The sequence below is a fragment of the Cinclus cinclus genome, chromosome 2 (assembly GCF_963662255.1).
Source record: "Cinclus cinclus chromosome 2, bCinCin1.1, whole genome shotgun sequence".
Classification (NCBI taxonomy): domain Eukaryota; kingdom Metazoa; phylum Chordata; class Aves; order Passeriformes; family Cinclidae; genus Cinclus; species Cinclus cinclus.
This window is the reverse complement of record NC_085047.1, coordinates 101921107-101937160: the sequence shown is the minus strand read 5'-3', so window position 1 is coordinate 101937160 and position 16054 is coordinate 101921107.

Sequence of the window (16054 nt, the reverse complement as noted above, 5' to 3'; positions counted from 1 at the left end):
GCACACAGAAACATTTTCCTAGAAATTCTCATTCTCATTTGTCACTGTGAGGTCCCCTGAGATGTCCAAATTACAGGTACACCAGATCCAGCTGGAGTCACTGAGAATGTCCCTGCAAACACCACCTGTCTCTGTCTCAGGCTCAAAATATTTACAACTCAGGAGGAGGGAAACCTGTATTGCAATGACCAGGGAGGGCTCCTAATTTCTGTGCTCATATTGCTCTGTGGAGGTCAGCCCTTAGCCTGCCTCTGCACAGGCACTCCAATGTGTGTGTTGGGCTGTGTTGAGAACATCTGAAACTGTGCAAAAACAAGTAAATCCCTAGGGCTGCCCCTCCCCCTGCTTTTCCTCACCTGGCCAAGGTGAGAAGAGCCTGAAGAGAGTCTTTCTTAAACCCTTAGTTCTTGATGAGGGCCACCAGTGACCCATTACTGATGGTGACCATACTCATCTGCTGGAACTCGTGTGAGAAAGGGGTTGCACAGCCCAGTCCTGGGGTGAGGCCTTGCTCTTGGTTGCTGTGAAGCTGTACCATTCTCCCCTTCAGCAGCTGTGGTGGTCTAAAATGAAAATTAGCATTTAGAGTTATAAAGAGAGCATTGTTTAAGATAAATGGTATCATTTGCAAAGGAGTAGGCATTTACTCACACAGATGTGCACACACACACACATGCACACATCCCTCTGTTAAGTTTCCACAGCTACCCTTAGTGCAACGCAGCCAGCTGTTAAATCCAAAATAGCAACGAGTGCACATCCTACGCCCTCTGTATTACCATTTGAAAGGGACAGTTCCTTGGGAGGATGGGAATTTGACAGGATATGAATATGTCTGAGACTCTATTAGGCACTAATTCAGCAGGACTGGCTGAATGAGATGTAGAAGCAATGAGGAGGAGAGAATCTCTTCAAATTTGAGCTGATTGGTAATTTTGATGAAAGCCCTTTAGTCTCATTCAGTGACTGTTAATTACCTCTGGAAATTAACAGTTATTTTTCTCTTTAGGAAATGTTGTTCGCCTGCCAATATAGAAAGATTAATTAAATTCTTCCATGGATGAAGGTGAAAGTAGGGTCCTCATGGTCAGTGCATGTTTTGGCTGTAGATGCAGGGGTGTCATGACAAATTCCCTTTTGAAAAGAGCAGTCCAACTCTTTCCTCTTGTGTTTTCACAGGAAAGTAAGGTGTCCTTGTCCTTCTGGGGCAAGGTTGGCTTGTATGTGCTTTCACCAGGAAAGTCTGGATGTGAGAGAGCTGTGAAAAAAGGGAGGGAAATGACTAGGGTTAAACAGCCTGGAAGTAAATTAGGGGAAGCCTTTTGCACCACTCAAGGGGAAAAAATTAATATCCTGGACAAAGGAATTTCTGCTTCAATTGAAGGGAAACCCTCACCTTAGACCCATCTATACAAAGTATCACAAAAGTTAATTAAGTCAGAAAAGTTGTAACTCGAACCTCACATCCATAAGCTATGCCATCTTCTCCTACCAGTTCTCATTTATTTGATCTTGGTGCAGCCTCAAAAGCTGCTTTTGTCAGCGTTAATGATTGTCCTTCTACTGCTCAAGAGTTTATTTTCAATATCCACTATTATGCCTGCCATTCACTCCTGCTGTGCTGAATCAAAAAAAAATAAAAAAGAAAGAAAGAGTGAGGCAATATCCCATGGAAGCTCCTGTGCAGCATTGGTACAGGCTTTTTGATTGAGTTCTTGATTTAAAGCTGTCAAACAAATATCTGGGCATAGTTGCTCAAAATCAGAAAACATCATGAAAGGAAAGGAACGCTCCGTTCCTTGATCTATTTTTTTCTGATTGGAAGACCTTGCATTAAGTTTCAATGATAGATTAAATAGATGGAAAGTCGCTTGGAAGCCCAATGAGCAGAGAGATTCCAGGCTGCCTCTGTGAGGATCACAGGGAGGAAATGAGGCAGCTGAGAAGCATCTCAGTGTCAGGAAGGAGGCAGAGAGGTCAGACAGCCAGGCTTTCCAGAAGCAGCCTGGCGGAGAGCAAAGGAGCAGCTGCAGTCGATGGAAGCCAGCAGGGCAGCCAGCTCCAGAGCCTGCTCCTGGTCTGTCCTGCGAGCCAAGGTGTCCCAGGGGAGCCGCTCTGTGTTCCCACCCTCCGGCAGCACTGGGCCGGCAAGCTGGCATCACCCAGCGACCTTGCCGGGAGTGGGACAGCTCGACTGGGGGCAGGATGTAGGTCTACGTGCCAGCCTTGCCACCTGCAAAAGGTGCCTGCCCCACCCCTCCATCCCTGCACAAGGTTTCCCTGGGTGCTGAACTGCAGACCGTGGAAAGGGGGTGCCCAGGAAAATCCAGACTTTTGAGTCTTGTCCTGGTCTCATGGGACAGTATTCTTCACACATTTTCCGGGAACAGCAACAGGCCAATGCAGCAATGAAAAATGCAACCTTCACTTACCCAAATTGCTGTGATCAGAGGAGATCCTGCTTGACAAAGGCATGGGATACAATCCTGTGGGTTTATCCAGCAGCACCATTGAAGGATTGAAGGGTTACACTCTGGAGATTCTGTCAAGGATGAAAGACAAGTTTATTTTGGCTCTTGACTGTTCCCTGTAGAAAGTAAAGAGGAAATAATACTTGGCCCATTGGCAAGCGTCACACTAGTTACAGATTTTACCTCTAGTCTACTTTAAAGTGTGTTTTATGATCAGTATATGAAAGCACAGCAAGGAACAGTATTTGTTATATTTTGCACGGGCTCTAACGTTAGTGGTTGTTGCCAACCAATGGTGGTATCCTTTGGATGTGATAAGTTTGGAGATTAGTATTTTAGAATCTGTTCAACTGCATCCATGCTGGGGAAAAACATTGAAAATTATTAATACAGGCAGCAATAAGTAAGTGAAAGTTATTTAAACAGAGAAGATAGGATGGAAAAGAGTATAAGACTCTCACACAGGACATGTCTGTTCAGTGGCCAGTCTGGAAAAAACAAAGAGAAAGAAGAAATTTTTCTATACAGTCTATCCAACCTAGATCCCTCTTTATAGCTTTTAAATAATGTCACACGTGGAACAAATACATAATTTCCAAAGAAAAACATGGAAAGTCTCAGTTGTATTCTTATGAATGCTTTCTATTTCTTTCCCAGCTAAATAAATCTGTTTACCAAGTTGGACTCAATTCTGCAAGTCGCTTCTTCAAAACGACATTTTTTGACAAATTTGTTGTTTGCCAAAAACATTCTCTCAGCTTTAATAAAAAAACCCAAGACCAAACAACTAAAATTCAATGGATTGGAAAGAATCCAGTAGGCTTTGGTTCAGTCCTTGTAAAGCAGCAAGTAAATATTTTCTGCATGCTTTAGTAGAGTATATGACTTCTCAGTCCTCCACAGTCTTTGTGTAGAAGAAGGGAGCTAAGCACATGGACGAATAACTCGTTGGATTTGTTTAATCTTCTGTTAAGAAGGCAAGATAGAACTTCAGCCTCTGGCACTGATATTAAACTGCCATGATTATAGTCACAAAACCTTTTTCCTCTTCTATGACACACAAATCCAAGTGTTCCAAAGGACATTAAAAGGTCAATAAATAACTTCATAAACAAAATAAATGAATGCTCATAAGTGAAACAGAGAAAACTGAAGCTACCTGGAATAATTCTGTCCTATTTGAACTTGCTTTTATCTTGTCTGCCTTCAACTAATCATGTCACAGCAAATAGAAACACAGAGGTACTACGATAACAGCTCTCATGGTGAATGTGGTTTTCAGGCTGCTGAAGCTAAAAAGTGGTGTTTGACATCTAATGGCAAGTCAGAGAGAAAACATCTATTAGACATGTTAGATGAGCAGTGTCTCCAGTTCCTAAAAGATATTGGCTTGAATGCCATTTTCTGAGAAAGTGAGAAAGATGCAGTGATACACACCCATACATATGATGGAAAGAAAGATATATACAGTTTATGAGTAGAGCTAATACTAGCACTGAACAAATGGTTCAAAACTGAGGCAGAGATGCACATGCACGTGTTCTTCTTGCTGCACCTTTCTTCCTTCTGTCCAAAAGTGTTCACAATATTATTTTCCTGTTAATTTTGCAATATTACTTGTTTGTCTTAAAACAGCCACCACACTCTCTTCCTACAAAACTCAGGGGCTGTTTGCCCTCTCTGGCTGTTGGGATTTTGTGATAGCTCCCACAAGAGCAGTCAGTGTGTCCCAGAGTAATACTGGGAAGCTGGCATTCCATGTCATCATGATTCCACAAGACATTATTTTATGGTGCAAACACATCCTGACCTCCAGAGCACTCAATATATCAAATGTGTAATGTATGCAGAAACAACCCCAATAAGGAAGGAGGTAAATAAATTTGTTATGATTTTAATGATATGCATTTTAAATGTCACTTTTGCTGAGCAATTAGGGTCTGAAGAGAGTGACCTTTGCACAGTGCTCAGATTATCCTGAGGCATAGTCCTCCTCCATGCATTTTTTACTGCCTTGTGTGATGTAGGTGGTACAAGATGCAAGTCCATCATTTGTAGGAGGGATCTTTCTGGCTGAGACACACAATAAAAGCAAGGTGCTGCAAACTTTTTGCCACAGAAATGCTGTGTGAGAAGCAAGGGATATCATTTGTTGAAATGTACTGCATATGGGTGCCCTTCACTACACAGATGTACAAATGTGGGCTGGGGGGTTCTCTGAAGAGCAGAGAACAAAGGGGACCAAGTCACTTGCCCAAAGTGTGGCAGTCTGCCCTTCCCTTTGGTTCCCAGGTGAGTAGTGTGGAGATGGGCCATGGTGTCTATCTGGGTATAGGAACAACATCTTCTCCATCCTTATCCCTGCTGCTGGGTTCTACTGCAAGTCCAACATCTTCCAGAGAGCATAGCACACCATCTATTCTCAGGTGTACCCTCTGAGTTATGTTTCAGATATTTTTTCTACTTACTTACACCAACAATAGATGTTCTAGCTGCTAAATAAATGCTAGCATTGTTTAGGCCCGCTAGTTAGTCATTAGCAGTTTGAAAGGCAGTGTTTTAGGCAGAGTGGTCCCAAGGTAAGGCAGTCCCTCTGGGGTAGCTGTCACTGGGAAAAAAAAAGGGACAACAAATTCATAGACAGCTGCTTCTACTGCCTGTGCATCTGCTGGTGGTGTGGACAGTTCAAGTATGGGAACTACCTACACCCTAGGTCTAAGGCTATAAAGTATTAGTTTTACAGCTGAGGCATTTTAGTATATGGCAAAATGCAAGTGCAAATAGAAGATACTAAAATACAGGACTCCATTTTGGCAAGCAAGAACATTACAATAATGTTGCAATGGGCAAGGTCTGCCTCCCAACTGTGCCTCTGTGAGCTCTGGACACTGTGTGCATCTGTTAGTTCAAAAACAGTGTGATGCATCACCAGAATAAGCTGCAGCTTATATAGAGCCATTTTCCTCTATAGTATCAGCAACAAATTGGTATTTCTCTGGTGGAGACTACCAGGGTTGCCTACTGGTCCAATAGGAGTGGAGAATGGTGACAAGAGGACCAATAGTTCTGCTTCATCAAGGAAGTTTCCAGTCCCTCTGCAAACTGGAAAGCTGACCCTAGCAAGGGGCATTCAGAAAACCTCCATATCTAATAAATTCTTGGTTTTATTGCTAGCAAGGCTGTCAAGCACTGGACAGATGGCTAATATTTTCTTTCACTATCAGGATCTCTGTTGGATTTGGACCAATGATGTAAATATAAACAGCCCTGGCTCTTGGTCACTAAAGTCTCCTGCCATCAGCCCTCCCAGAGCGATATTATTTAAATGAATCAGGAAAGTGGGTATCACTGAGTAAAACAAACCGATTAGCTGTACAAACTGGAGAACTGATCTCTTTAACCAAGTGCTCAATTTTGCCGTCACTAACTCAAATCCAAGGGGATTCTGGTGCTGCTGTGCTTTGCATGCCTGGTGCTCTGTGGCTTTGCAGGGCAAGAGAGGTGTTGAAATATTTAGGATAGTGTGTGTTTTAGGCCATCTGGCATGCTTGAGCCACATATGGAGCTTCTGCCACATTGAAAAATTGAACAATTGGATGCCAAACTTGGTGGTCTTTCCAAGTCTAGCTGTATTGCCATGATGTGAGTCCATCTCTGGGGCTGATTCCAGTGAGTCCAGGGAAAATTCAGATGATTCATTAACAGCTGAATAATGCTTTGTGCCACTTCTTTCCAGTGTATCCATATGTGTGATTTGCTGCCATCAGTTCTGCAGTGTCCTTCCATTCCCCAGCTCTGATACGTTCAGCATGAGACCACAGAGCGCTAAAGACTGGTACAGCCCATGTAAGGACACAAGTATGGAGGTGTCTATCACTGCTGCCCCATGAGAGAGAGTCACTTGAGAGTCCTTCATGTCCTCCTTATCTGTCCTGCCCACGGCGTGTTAGGAAAAGGGGGACTGGTCTTACCACTGGCCCAGAGCCATCATGGAGGAGCACCCATGGTTACACACCAGCTGAGCACTTTGTTCCCAAAGGATACAGCTCCTGCCATCCTCCCACATCGACACAGGGCATTTCCAATGCAGCATTCATCTGCCTGCCTCATAATGTGCTCCTCCACATCCTTGTGCCTGATCTTTCTTGAGCAGCATCAGCACTGGCATCAAGCTTGATCCATTTGGGTTTGACCTTCTTGTGGCAGTGAAAAGGCCATTGGAGTCCACAGGACATGGGGAGACCCTGTCAGGAACCCCTCCATATATTTTTTCCAGTCACAGAGTAGAAAAGGGGAATATAATAGAGTAGATGATGAATATTTCAAGCCTCAAAACTGGTATGTTCTAGGCTTAATTGTTTAAGAACCGAGCTTCTGAAAAATTTGTTCCAGAGTGGAGAGACCTCATGACCTCTTCTTTCCATGCTGGAAGGGAGACATTAAATCAGAGAAATATGTAGTATTAATGGGCAAAATAGCTCCTCTAATCTGCTGCAGCATGATTCATCTCTAGAACATTTGTAGGTAAGCACCAGTCCTGTATATTACTGGAGGGATATTTAGTTTTCATGTCTTTCAGTTGCATTTTTGCTTGCTTGTTTGCAAGTTCACATGTCTCATATATTTTCTTTTGTATTTTTTGGTTGGTTTGCTATATCAAATGGAAGTGCATAGGGGTGGAACAGTGTTGGCATTGTTCTGGCTCTTACTGCATCTTGAAGCCAGTGTGCATCTATTGTGGAGCAGTGGCATCAGAAAACAGGGAGGGAAAAAGCTTCTACAGATTTCTGGATCATGCATTAAAAATTATTCTGAAATATTATCATGGATTAGTTTAATGCTGCTGTAGAAAATCTGTATTTCAATGACGTCTGAAAAAAGAAAAAAAATAGTTCATAGGGCATAAATGAGCAGGGAGATTGCTAAAAAAGAAAGTATGCAAATTATACAGAGAGATATTCAATACTCTAATTTAAAATATTGAGTATGGAAAGGGAGTCTATTCGGGGGGAGGGGTAGGGGAAGTTCTTATGCAATTATGCAGGGATATCCATGTTTTACATTTATAGTGTTTCACAGAATATCTGGAATTCAGCCTATGCTGCCTTTCAGAGGTAAAATAAACAGAGGCAAAATAAATCGAGTGAATACAATTAAACAAGGTTAACTTGCATCTAGAATTCTGCGAGCCTGGTATTTGTTTCATTTTTAGTCAGAAATTTCTAAAAGCATAGGCTTTTTTAATTAAGAAAAAAAAAAAGCCAGACAGAGAATCTTTCTTCCCCCCTCTGGTGATTTTTCTCAACCACTTGCGCTTTTGCTGTGCTGCTGGAGTAGCTGGGAGACAATTGGAGGTTATTTTTAGACTGACTCACTCTGTAAAGCTGACATTTGTAGGTTAGGCATACCAGTTTCCGACTGCTTCTTCTTCTGCATCTTCCTTAAATATTCCCCTTCTAAACAGTTGGACATCCTCCTCCTCCTCCTTACCCAGTCTTTCCCCATAAGTATCAAAGTACTAAACCCATGTTCTGTCTGTCAACATTTTCTGTCGAGCTGAGTAAAATGCATCATTTAGGAGGCGCAGTCAGCTCATGTCCTCTCACGCAGCTGGAAAAACACAACACGAAGCAGTGCTGCTGCACCTCAAATCTGCTGCTAATGGAGAACAGCATGCTGAGCATCCCTCTAAAGCTCAGAGGAGGACCAGGACATGGGCCAAGCCTCAAGGCTGGATTCATGTTCTGGGGGTGCCCATAAGACCCACGTCAACACATCTCTGCTTCCCATCCTCCCAAGAGGAATTTGGCTGCCTATGTCCCCAAAGAAGGGCTTGGCCAGGAGCACCATGCAAAGTGACCTGCATTTCTAAGGCTTGCCTTTTGACAACTTTGTCTACTGAAGCTGGAGAAAATGAGCTATGTTTAAAAGCAAAATTGCTGGTGTGTTTTTCCTCTGAGGAATTATCAAAATGTGGGCATGCAGGCAGCAGCCCATGGGAGCTGGGGTGCAAATCCCTAGAATGGATTGTCATCAATTCAAGGAGCTGGAGATTCCCGGGTGTGTAAGAGATTCCATATTGCAGTTATTCACTGCTCGTAAGCCATAGCATTTAGCAGCAAGGCAAATCTAAATCACTGAGCTTTCAATTCTGAACTCTTTCAATCTGCTGGAATTTATGGAAACACAAAGACTTTCTAAACCCAAGGAGGAAAGATGGTTGGTAAAATCGAAATTCAACAGCAGATTAGATTATGAAACTGCCATTAACCTACTCTATATTATCATCTCAAATCCTTCTAATATATTTGCCATGCAGCAGTACAAACATTATTTTCCACTTAAATTAAGGCTGAACAGAAATCCGTTTCCCAGTGAACCTCTTTCTCTTCCTGATGCTTTTTTTTTAATGAATATCTTCTTGCAAATGGCAGTTTAAATAAATCCAGGCATGTAATCTTTTAGGACAAAATCCATTTTTCAGCAGTAAAGATCATATGTGGGCCTCATGCCAGGTAAAATCTAGTGTGCAGTCTAGTGAAATCCAGCTTTGGGCATCTTGTGAAGTCAGAGCTCTGCTGCTCTGCTCAGTGCAATGCTCCTGCTAGGGTTTATGAGCACGGGGTTGACCACAGACCATGCTCATGCTGAGTTGCCAGGACCATATCACTGTTTTCTGTCCTGATAATGCATATTCCCACCATGGTCCATTCGGGAAAACCCCGAAATCTGCTTCCAAAGAGCAGGCTGGGGGCAGACAAAGCACACTGCTGCTGGATTCACACCTCCTTCCACGTAACCCAACTGCATGAGGTGCTTTATCAGAGACAAGTGCTATTCCCATGTCAGTAAAGAGGGAAGTAGGAGCATGGCCCAAAGTAGGGTGTCTGGAGGAAGGGCTGCTGGGAGACAAGAACAGTTCAGGCAAGGACATCACTGAGGTTTAAGTAGTCTTTGGAGGAAGGCATAACTGAGTGGGGAGAACCTAAAGCAAAACAAAAACACCTCACTGGGTTCTTTTTTTTCTTAACTCTGTACCTTCTTCAGAAATGAGGTCAAATAAAAATGTTATTACACTCTCTCTGTTTTAATGAGATTTCAAAAGCCCCTGCAATACAGTGCTCTTGGCTGACACAGGAGAGCACACTGAGGGAAGCAGTTCATCACCCAGGTTGGTCAGAGTGTCTTGGTTCATGCTTGTAGAAGCCATGGGTTGTTGTAGATCTGCTAGTTTGGAAGAATTCTGTCTCAGGAAGCAGATCTGTGATGAATCCTGGGAGCTTCTCCTGCTGTGGTGAGCACCAGAGGGGAAACCTGAGCCCAGTGGTGGGAGTAGTGCTGTCTCTGTTCATTTCTCCAGCAGTAGGCAGGATTCTGCCTGTATTTAATAAATGTACACCTGTTCTTTTATTTCCCAGAAGTGTTCCCCATGCTGCTAGAGACCACAAAGAGCACAAACCTCTCCCTACAATAGCAAAATAATATCATGAAGGTCATGTCGGTAGGGTCCCTCTCTCACATCACTGCCACTGGTTGCCCAGAAACAAACCTCCTGAAAATTCAGATGCTAAAAGCAGCTAAATGAAAATCAAAAGCAGGAATTAAGAAGGAAGGAAATGTGTTAACTAGTTAATTAACTGATTGATGTTACTTTGTTGGTTCTTACTCTGCAGTCAGCACTGGTTCAGTGAAATGTGCTTTCAAGAGAAATGATGCTAATTAAGTACATGACAGAGTGGCCCAGGTAATAATTAGCAAGGGATGAAGTGACCATTTGTTAGAAATTTTTTTGTCAGGCCTACAGATTGTATTTGTATTTTTGTTTGTCTGCCCAAACCTTGGGCTATCTGAAAAGATCTTCACTAAATGTAACGTCCAGAACCCCCCTGGCTTAAAAGACAGCAGAAATCTGAGACACAACCAGCATTCATTTTCTATTATGCAAATACAGCTTCACAGTATGACACATCTGTAAAGCTTCATTTGGTTCCCCCCTGGCGCAGTAAGCATCTGCAGCTTTAATGTCTTTGATATACTGTTTTTGATTAGATTAAAGATGATATTTATAGTAATTTCAGTAATGTCATTAGCTGTCACTGGAGTATCCTCCAACATTTTGTTTCCTCCATATGTTTTGCAGAAGGGATAATGAAATTTGACTGTCCTGCAGCTTGTGTATAATAGCCTTGTTGGGAGCAGGGTTCCATGGGATCAGGCACTACACTTGGAGTGAAAATGCTGGTGATCTGGTGTGCTCTGCAAACTCTGCATGACAATCCTGCCCTCTGCCTCCACAGTATCCTTCCTTCCCCATCCCTCCAGAGACAGGGTCTCCTTTCCTGTTGGTTGGCTGAAAATGCACTTCTTGTCTGTGGGGTCAGGTCAGGAGGGACAGATGGAAGGATGGATAGGTGGGAGGGTAAGGCATGAAGAGTGACTACAGATCACTCTTATATTTAGCAGAGAGGAAAATCTGGGGAATATGACGACAAGCAATAAATACTTTCAGTTTAGAGAATTTAAACAAAGGTGGGGAATTATTTATAGAGGGACAGCGAGTGTTGGCCAAAGGTCAGGGAAAGAAAAACAGCTCAGATTTTTTTTTTTTTTTTTTTTTTTTTTTTGCATGGGGAAAGTAACTGGTATGTAGCACAGTTGCCAAGACCAGAGGGGCCGAGGTATATGTTTGTGGCCATGCAGGATGAGAAAGATGGGGTTGGGGTTACGTGCTGACAGTCCTGAGGGTGGGAGAGAGGAGCTGGACATGCAGCCAAGAGACTTTCACTTCTATTTCTGATCCCCATCCTCCTCCTGCAGAGCACAGATGCAGCTCTCCAAAGGCACTTGCACATGGCTCTGTGTAGTTATCTGTGGGAGTAAACACTCCAGTTTTGGGATTGCTCTAGATTCACTGTCCTAAAGTGCAACATATACTGTGTTACTTGAAAGAGTAACACACTGGCATTTATGGTGAGCAGTGGGTATACTGGAGGTAAACTGTTATTGCAGAATTCAACATAAAAACATTAGCTCCCCAAGAGGTGGTTAGTGAAAGTATATGTGCAAGTGACTTTGTTTAAGTAAAAGAAGATTACTTGACTTAGCATTAATCTTTAAGATTAATGGCGCTAAAAAAAATTTAAGAAACTCCAGAAATATATCCCAAAAGCATTAAGAGGGGAAAAAAAGAAATAGATAACTTGGAGTATTGCACTTAAAGCTGCATTCCCAAGTTGTGCATATGGAAGGTCTGACCCACTGTAACATCACCATAGGCAGAGGCGGTCCAGCCTCAGTGGGGATGGCTGTGGAGAAAGTGAGGGAGAGAGTCTCTGGAGCATCCATGCACCGGGTCCTGGAAGCAGCAGGGGCACACACAGACCAGTAGCCTTCCCTGGTGGGCTAGAGATGATGGAGATGCCCCCTGATGGCAGCTGCAGCTGATCTGGGCGTGGTGCCCTGAACCTTCCTAGGGCGGTGTCACCTTGGTCAGTTTAGTGCCAAAAGAGAGACATTTTAATTTAGAACTTACTGTGCCCCACAGTCTAAGGCAAGTTTTGCCCCTAACATGACCAGGTGAAATTACTGCTGGTTTAAACGGGCATGGCGTGATCCCAGCATGAGGTGATACCAACCTCAGCAGATCTGACCTTCACGTTCAGCCAGTGTGCTGCTCTGAGCTAAGAGCAATATTCTGGGCATAACAGCCTTGGTTTGGTCCCTTTTACCCAAGGAAGAGAAGCTTGCCAGGTGACTGTAAAACAGGTTCTTCAAGCCAATTGTCCTTCTCTGGCTTCATACTAGCTTAAGCTGACAGCAAATTGTCTCATTGGTCTAATCAGAGCTAGTAAGTCCTTTCAGGCAGCAGTTCCCTTGGGAACAGCATATATGTTGCAATCAAACTGTATTTCACCACTAGATCTTTATACAAAGGTAATAGAGCAAACATATTTATTTTTTCTTTTCTTTTTTCTTTTTTTGCAAATGCGTTATGCATTTATGACATTGATAATGTAATTTGAAAATGCAAAATTAAAATTTCACTTGGAAACTGTCATATACTGTTGTTTACTTTTCTGAAAAGCAATTCTTCCTTAAAAATTCTGGTTCAAAAGATACGTGACTCATGCTTATATATTTTCATAGGTAGTCATAGGCATATGAAATATATTCATATCAATGTATTTGAAGATACACTTGTATTTTGCATATAGCCCTTACAATAATATTGTGAATATTTTCAATTATCACCAAGGTCTGTTTGTAGGAACTACAGTAACTACATTGATTCACCATCCCAGTTTCATTCAGATCTGGCTTACCCTCATTCAGAAATTAATTTCACTGGCTCCCACACCTCTACCCTGAGCAAGAACCTTCCTTCAGTGGGTTCAGACTGGGTGATGTGGGGCTTTCAGCTCAACATACCTCAGAAAATGTGCCCACCTTTGATCAGCCCATGGCTACCTCACATCCTCCTGCATTCCCACCACACAGGGAGAGCATGAGCTCTTCACACTGAAGATCAGGGTTTAAAAGGAGAAATGTTGATTATTTTCAGATCCATCAGTTCTCCATCCTGATTAACATCTCATATGGAAGAAGTTTATGTAAAGCTGATGTTCACAGGCTCTGCATTATGCAATATCACTCCCTGCTAAGCAATCCTTGTCAACACCTATAGTCTGTTTCTTTGTTGGACTCTTGGTGAAAATTGTTGAGACTCATGTTTTAATGTTCCCCCTCCTATTATTTATAATACAGTGACTTAAAAGTGACAACTAACCAAAACAGTTCTTGGTAGATATTTATTTTTCTGTATATTTTGAGCATGAAGTTTTCTCTTTTTAAAGATGAGGATGCTTAGCCTAACAATCTCAAAATGTAATTACAACAAAAAATAAGAAAATTTTATAGCTGCCTTCCAGATGTTATAAAGATTTCCTGTAGGGTAGAAAAGATGTGATCTGTTTCTGAGGTCCTCACAGCTTCCTGCAATATTCACTGTCTCAAGCTTCCAGAATTTACTGTCTGCCGAAAATGGACATTTTTGAGAAGAATAAGATGATCCTTTTAACCTCATCTGAGCCCCCCCTCATCAGGGGCTATGAGCCAGTGTCCCAGCCATACAAGATGTTCCCAGATGCATAAGCTTTGTCTGCTATCAGTCACCCTCATCTTCTCACCCCTTGTTATGCTCCTCATTAGTTTGTGTCATGGGCTGATTTGTGACTGTCCCTTCAGCAAGGATACCCCACATTCCCCCATCCCGTTGGGCAGCCTGTAGTGCATGAGGGATATGGAACAACCTGGAAGAGACTGCCACCCACCATCAATTCCTGTCTCCACTTGAGATTGGACTGTGCTTCCTTCACAGCCCTTTGAGCAGCAAGGCACTCCTGGCTTCCTGCCCTCAGTCTTCTCAGCAGACTCAACAGAGTGCCACAGTTTCAGGCTTACCTTTTATTCTACCTCAATAGGGTAAAACCAAGTTTTTAAGGCAGAATCAGTTGCTTTTGCAAGGTCTGATGCTTCCACACCAGCCTGTCCCCTACGGAATCATAGTATCAATGGTTTGGGTTGGACCTTAAAGACCACCTAGTTTCAAACTCTCTGCCATGGGCAGGGCCATCTTCCACTAGACCAGGTTTCTTAGAGCCCCATCCAACCTGGCCTTGAAGGGATGGGAGATGCACTGATTCTGCTAGCACCCCATGCCCCATTACTGCTCCCAAAGAGCAGGCAAGGTCTTTTGCAGCCTGTGAATCACAACAAGAAAACCTGCCATGGACAGTCTCAATCCCAGCTTGTGCACACTCCTATTGTCTCTACCAGAGCTGCTCAGGAGCCAGGATTTTGCTGTTCTGCAATTTGCAGCACAGGGGGAGGGAGCAGTCCTGAGCCCCAGCAGGGAGAGTTGCATCCTGCAGTGTCCCACAAAATCCAGCACCCCTCCAAAATAAATTGCAGAGCTACCAAGACATCATGTGTTGGTGTCTTTAATTTCCTTTTTGTTTTCACTCACATACCAAAGGCTATTTATGTATGGAAACAGCAAAAATCATCCAAATTACCTGAGATGAATTTGACCAGAAATGGCAGATTAGAATACTTTCTCATCTCACCAATACTGGTAACAACCTTACCCCACACAGTATTTAGCTGAAACTACATTTTGAGAACAGACAACTATTAGAGAACTAATAGAGAACTATTTGGTCTAAATAGCATTTTGCACATTATCCCCCAGCTGTTAGTTTAGTTGTTTTTTTTTTTTTTTCAGTCTGTGTCCTGAAGATCATGTATGTGTTTGGGATTATAATAATTTTGGGATGAGCTCCTCATCTGCATGATGCAGCTGGCAAATGAGCAACTCAATTTGCACCTCGTGGTGTACACACGATGCCGCTGTCAGGCCTGGCAGGATGTGCTCAGCACTGACTGAGCCCCCCTTCCCTCCCTCCAAACCCATTTCAGAGCATCACCTCCAAATCCCCTGCCCTGCAAAAGCTCTGGGGACCCACAAGCTTCCCCAGAATCTCCGGATCATCCAAAATCACACCTGGGGGGAGCAGAGAGGGGCTGTGCTGCAGGAAGCCTGCAGCAGGCTTTGGTTCATCCTGGAGTTAACCTCTCTGCCTGGGCATCCTCATCTGCAAATTGAGGAATAACAACACACTTCAGAGGGGTGGTGGGGTAAGGATTAACTGCGATGCCACTTTGAAGCACTATACACATGCCAAATATTATAATAATCCTAAACGTGAGGCTGGGACAATCCGTGTATTTTGGCAGCCCTGGAATCCTATTTTACTTCATCTGTTTTAATTAATAAATTTAATTTCACATTATTAGGGAAAACAAGGATAAAAAATAGAGCCTGCATACGCTTTATTACAAATTATTGTTATCAGCTGCCCCGCAGGACTCCAGTCAGCACTAAATATGAACAATGGTTAAATTACAGGGGTCAGGGAATGAGCACAATCACAATGCAAACACTTTTATTTTACGTGAGATGGGCAGGTTAAAAAAAAAGGAAGAATCCTTGGAACCTCCTTGGAGCCACTAGGACTGCGGAGAAGCGTACCAAGTAAACTGTAAAACTGATTACGGGGCTCAAAAAGGCTAACATGCAATTTGTGTTCTTTTTATGTAGATTAAATGCATTCACTGCAATTCATAGAGCTTAGATACTCAGCAGGGATTCAGAGGGCTGGGTATCAGTCAACCACAGCCAGCCACTAAACCACAGGGCAAAATCTGCTATTGTACATTAGAATAGTCACTTAATCTATCTTAATGGGTGAAAACCCCATGGGACAAATGTATATTAAAATCATAAAGTTAGTTGTAATGTTTGAGAAAAATAGTTTTTTTGGTTTTTTTTGAGATAACACTGTAAAACATTATTAATCATTCTGAAGTCTTCTTGAACATCATTTTGTTTAGATTTGAAAATACAACTGCCCAGCAGCCCAGGTCCATGGACTGGGAGGAAGCCCAAAGGCATGAGACATTTGCCAAAGGGCTGTGCCTGGAATAAACCAGGGAGGTTTCCCTTTGGGTAGCTGCTGTCTGAT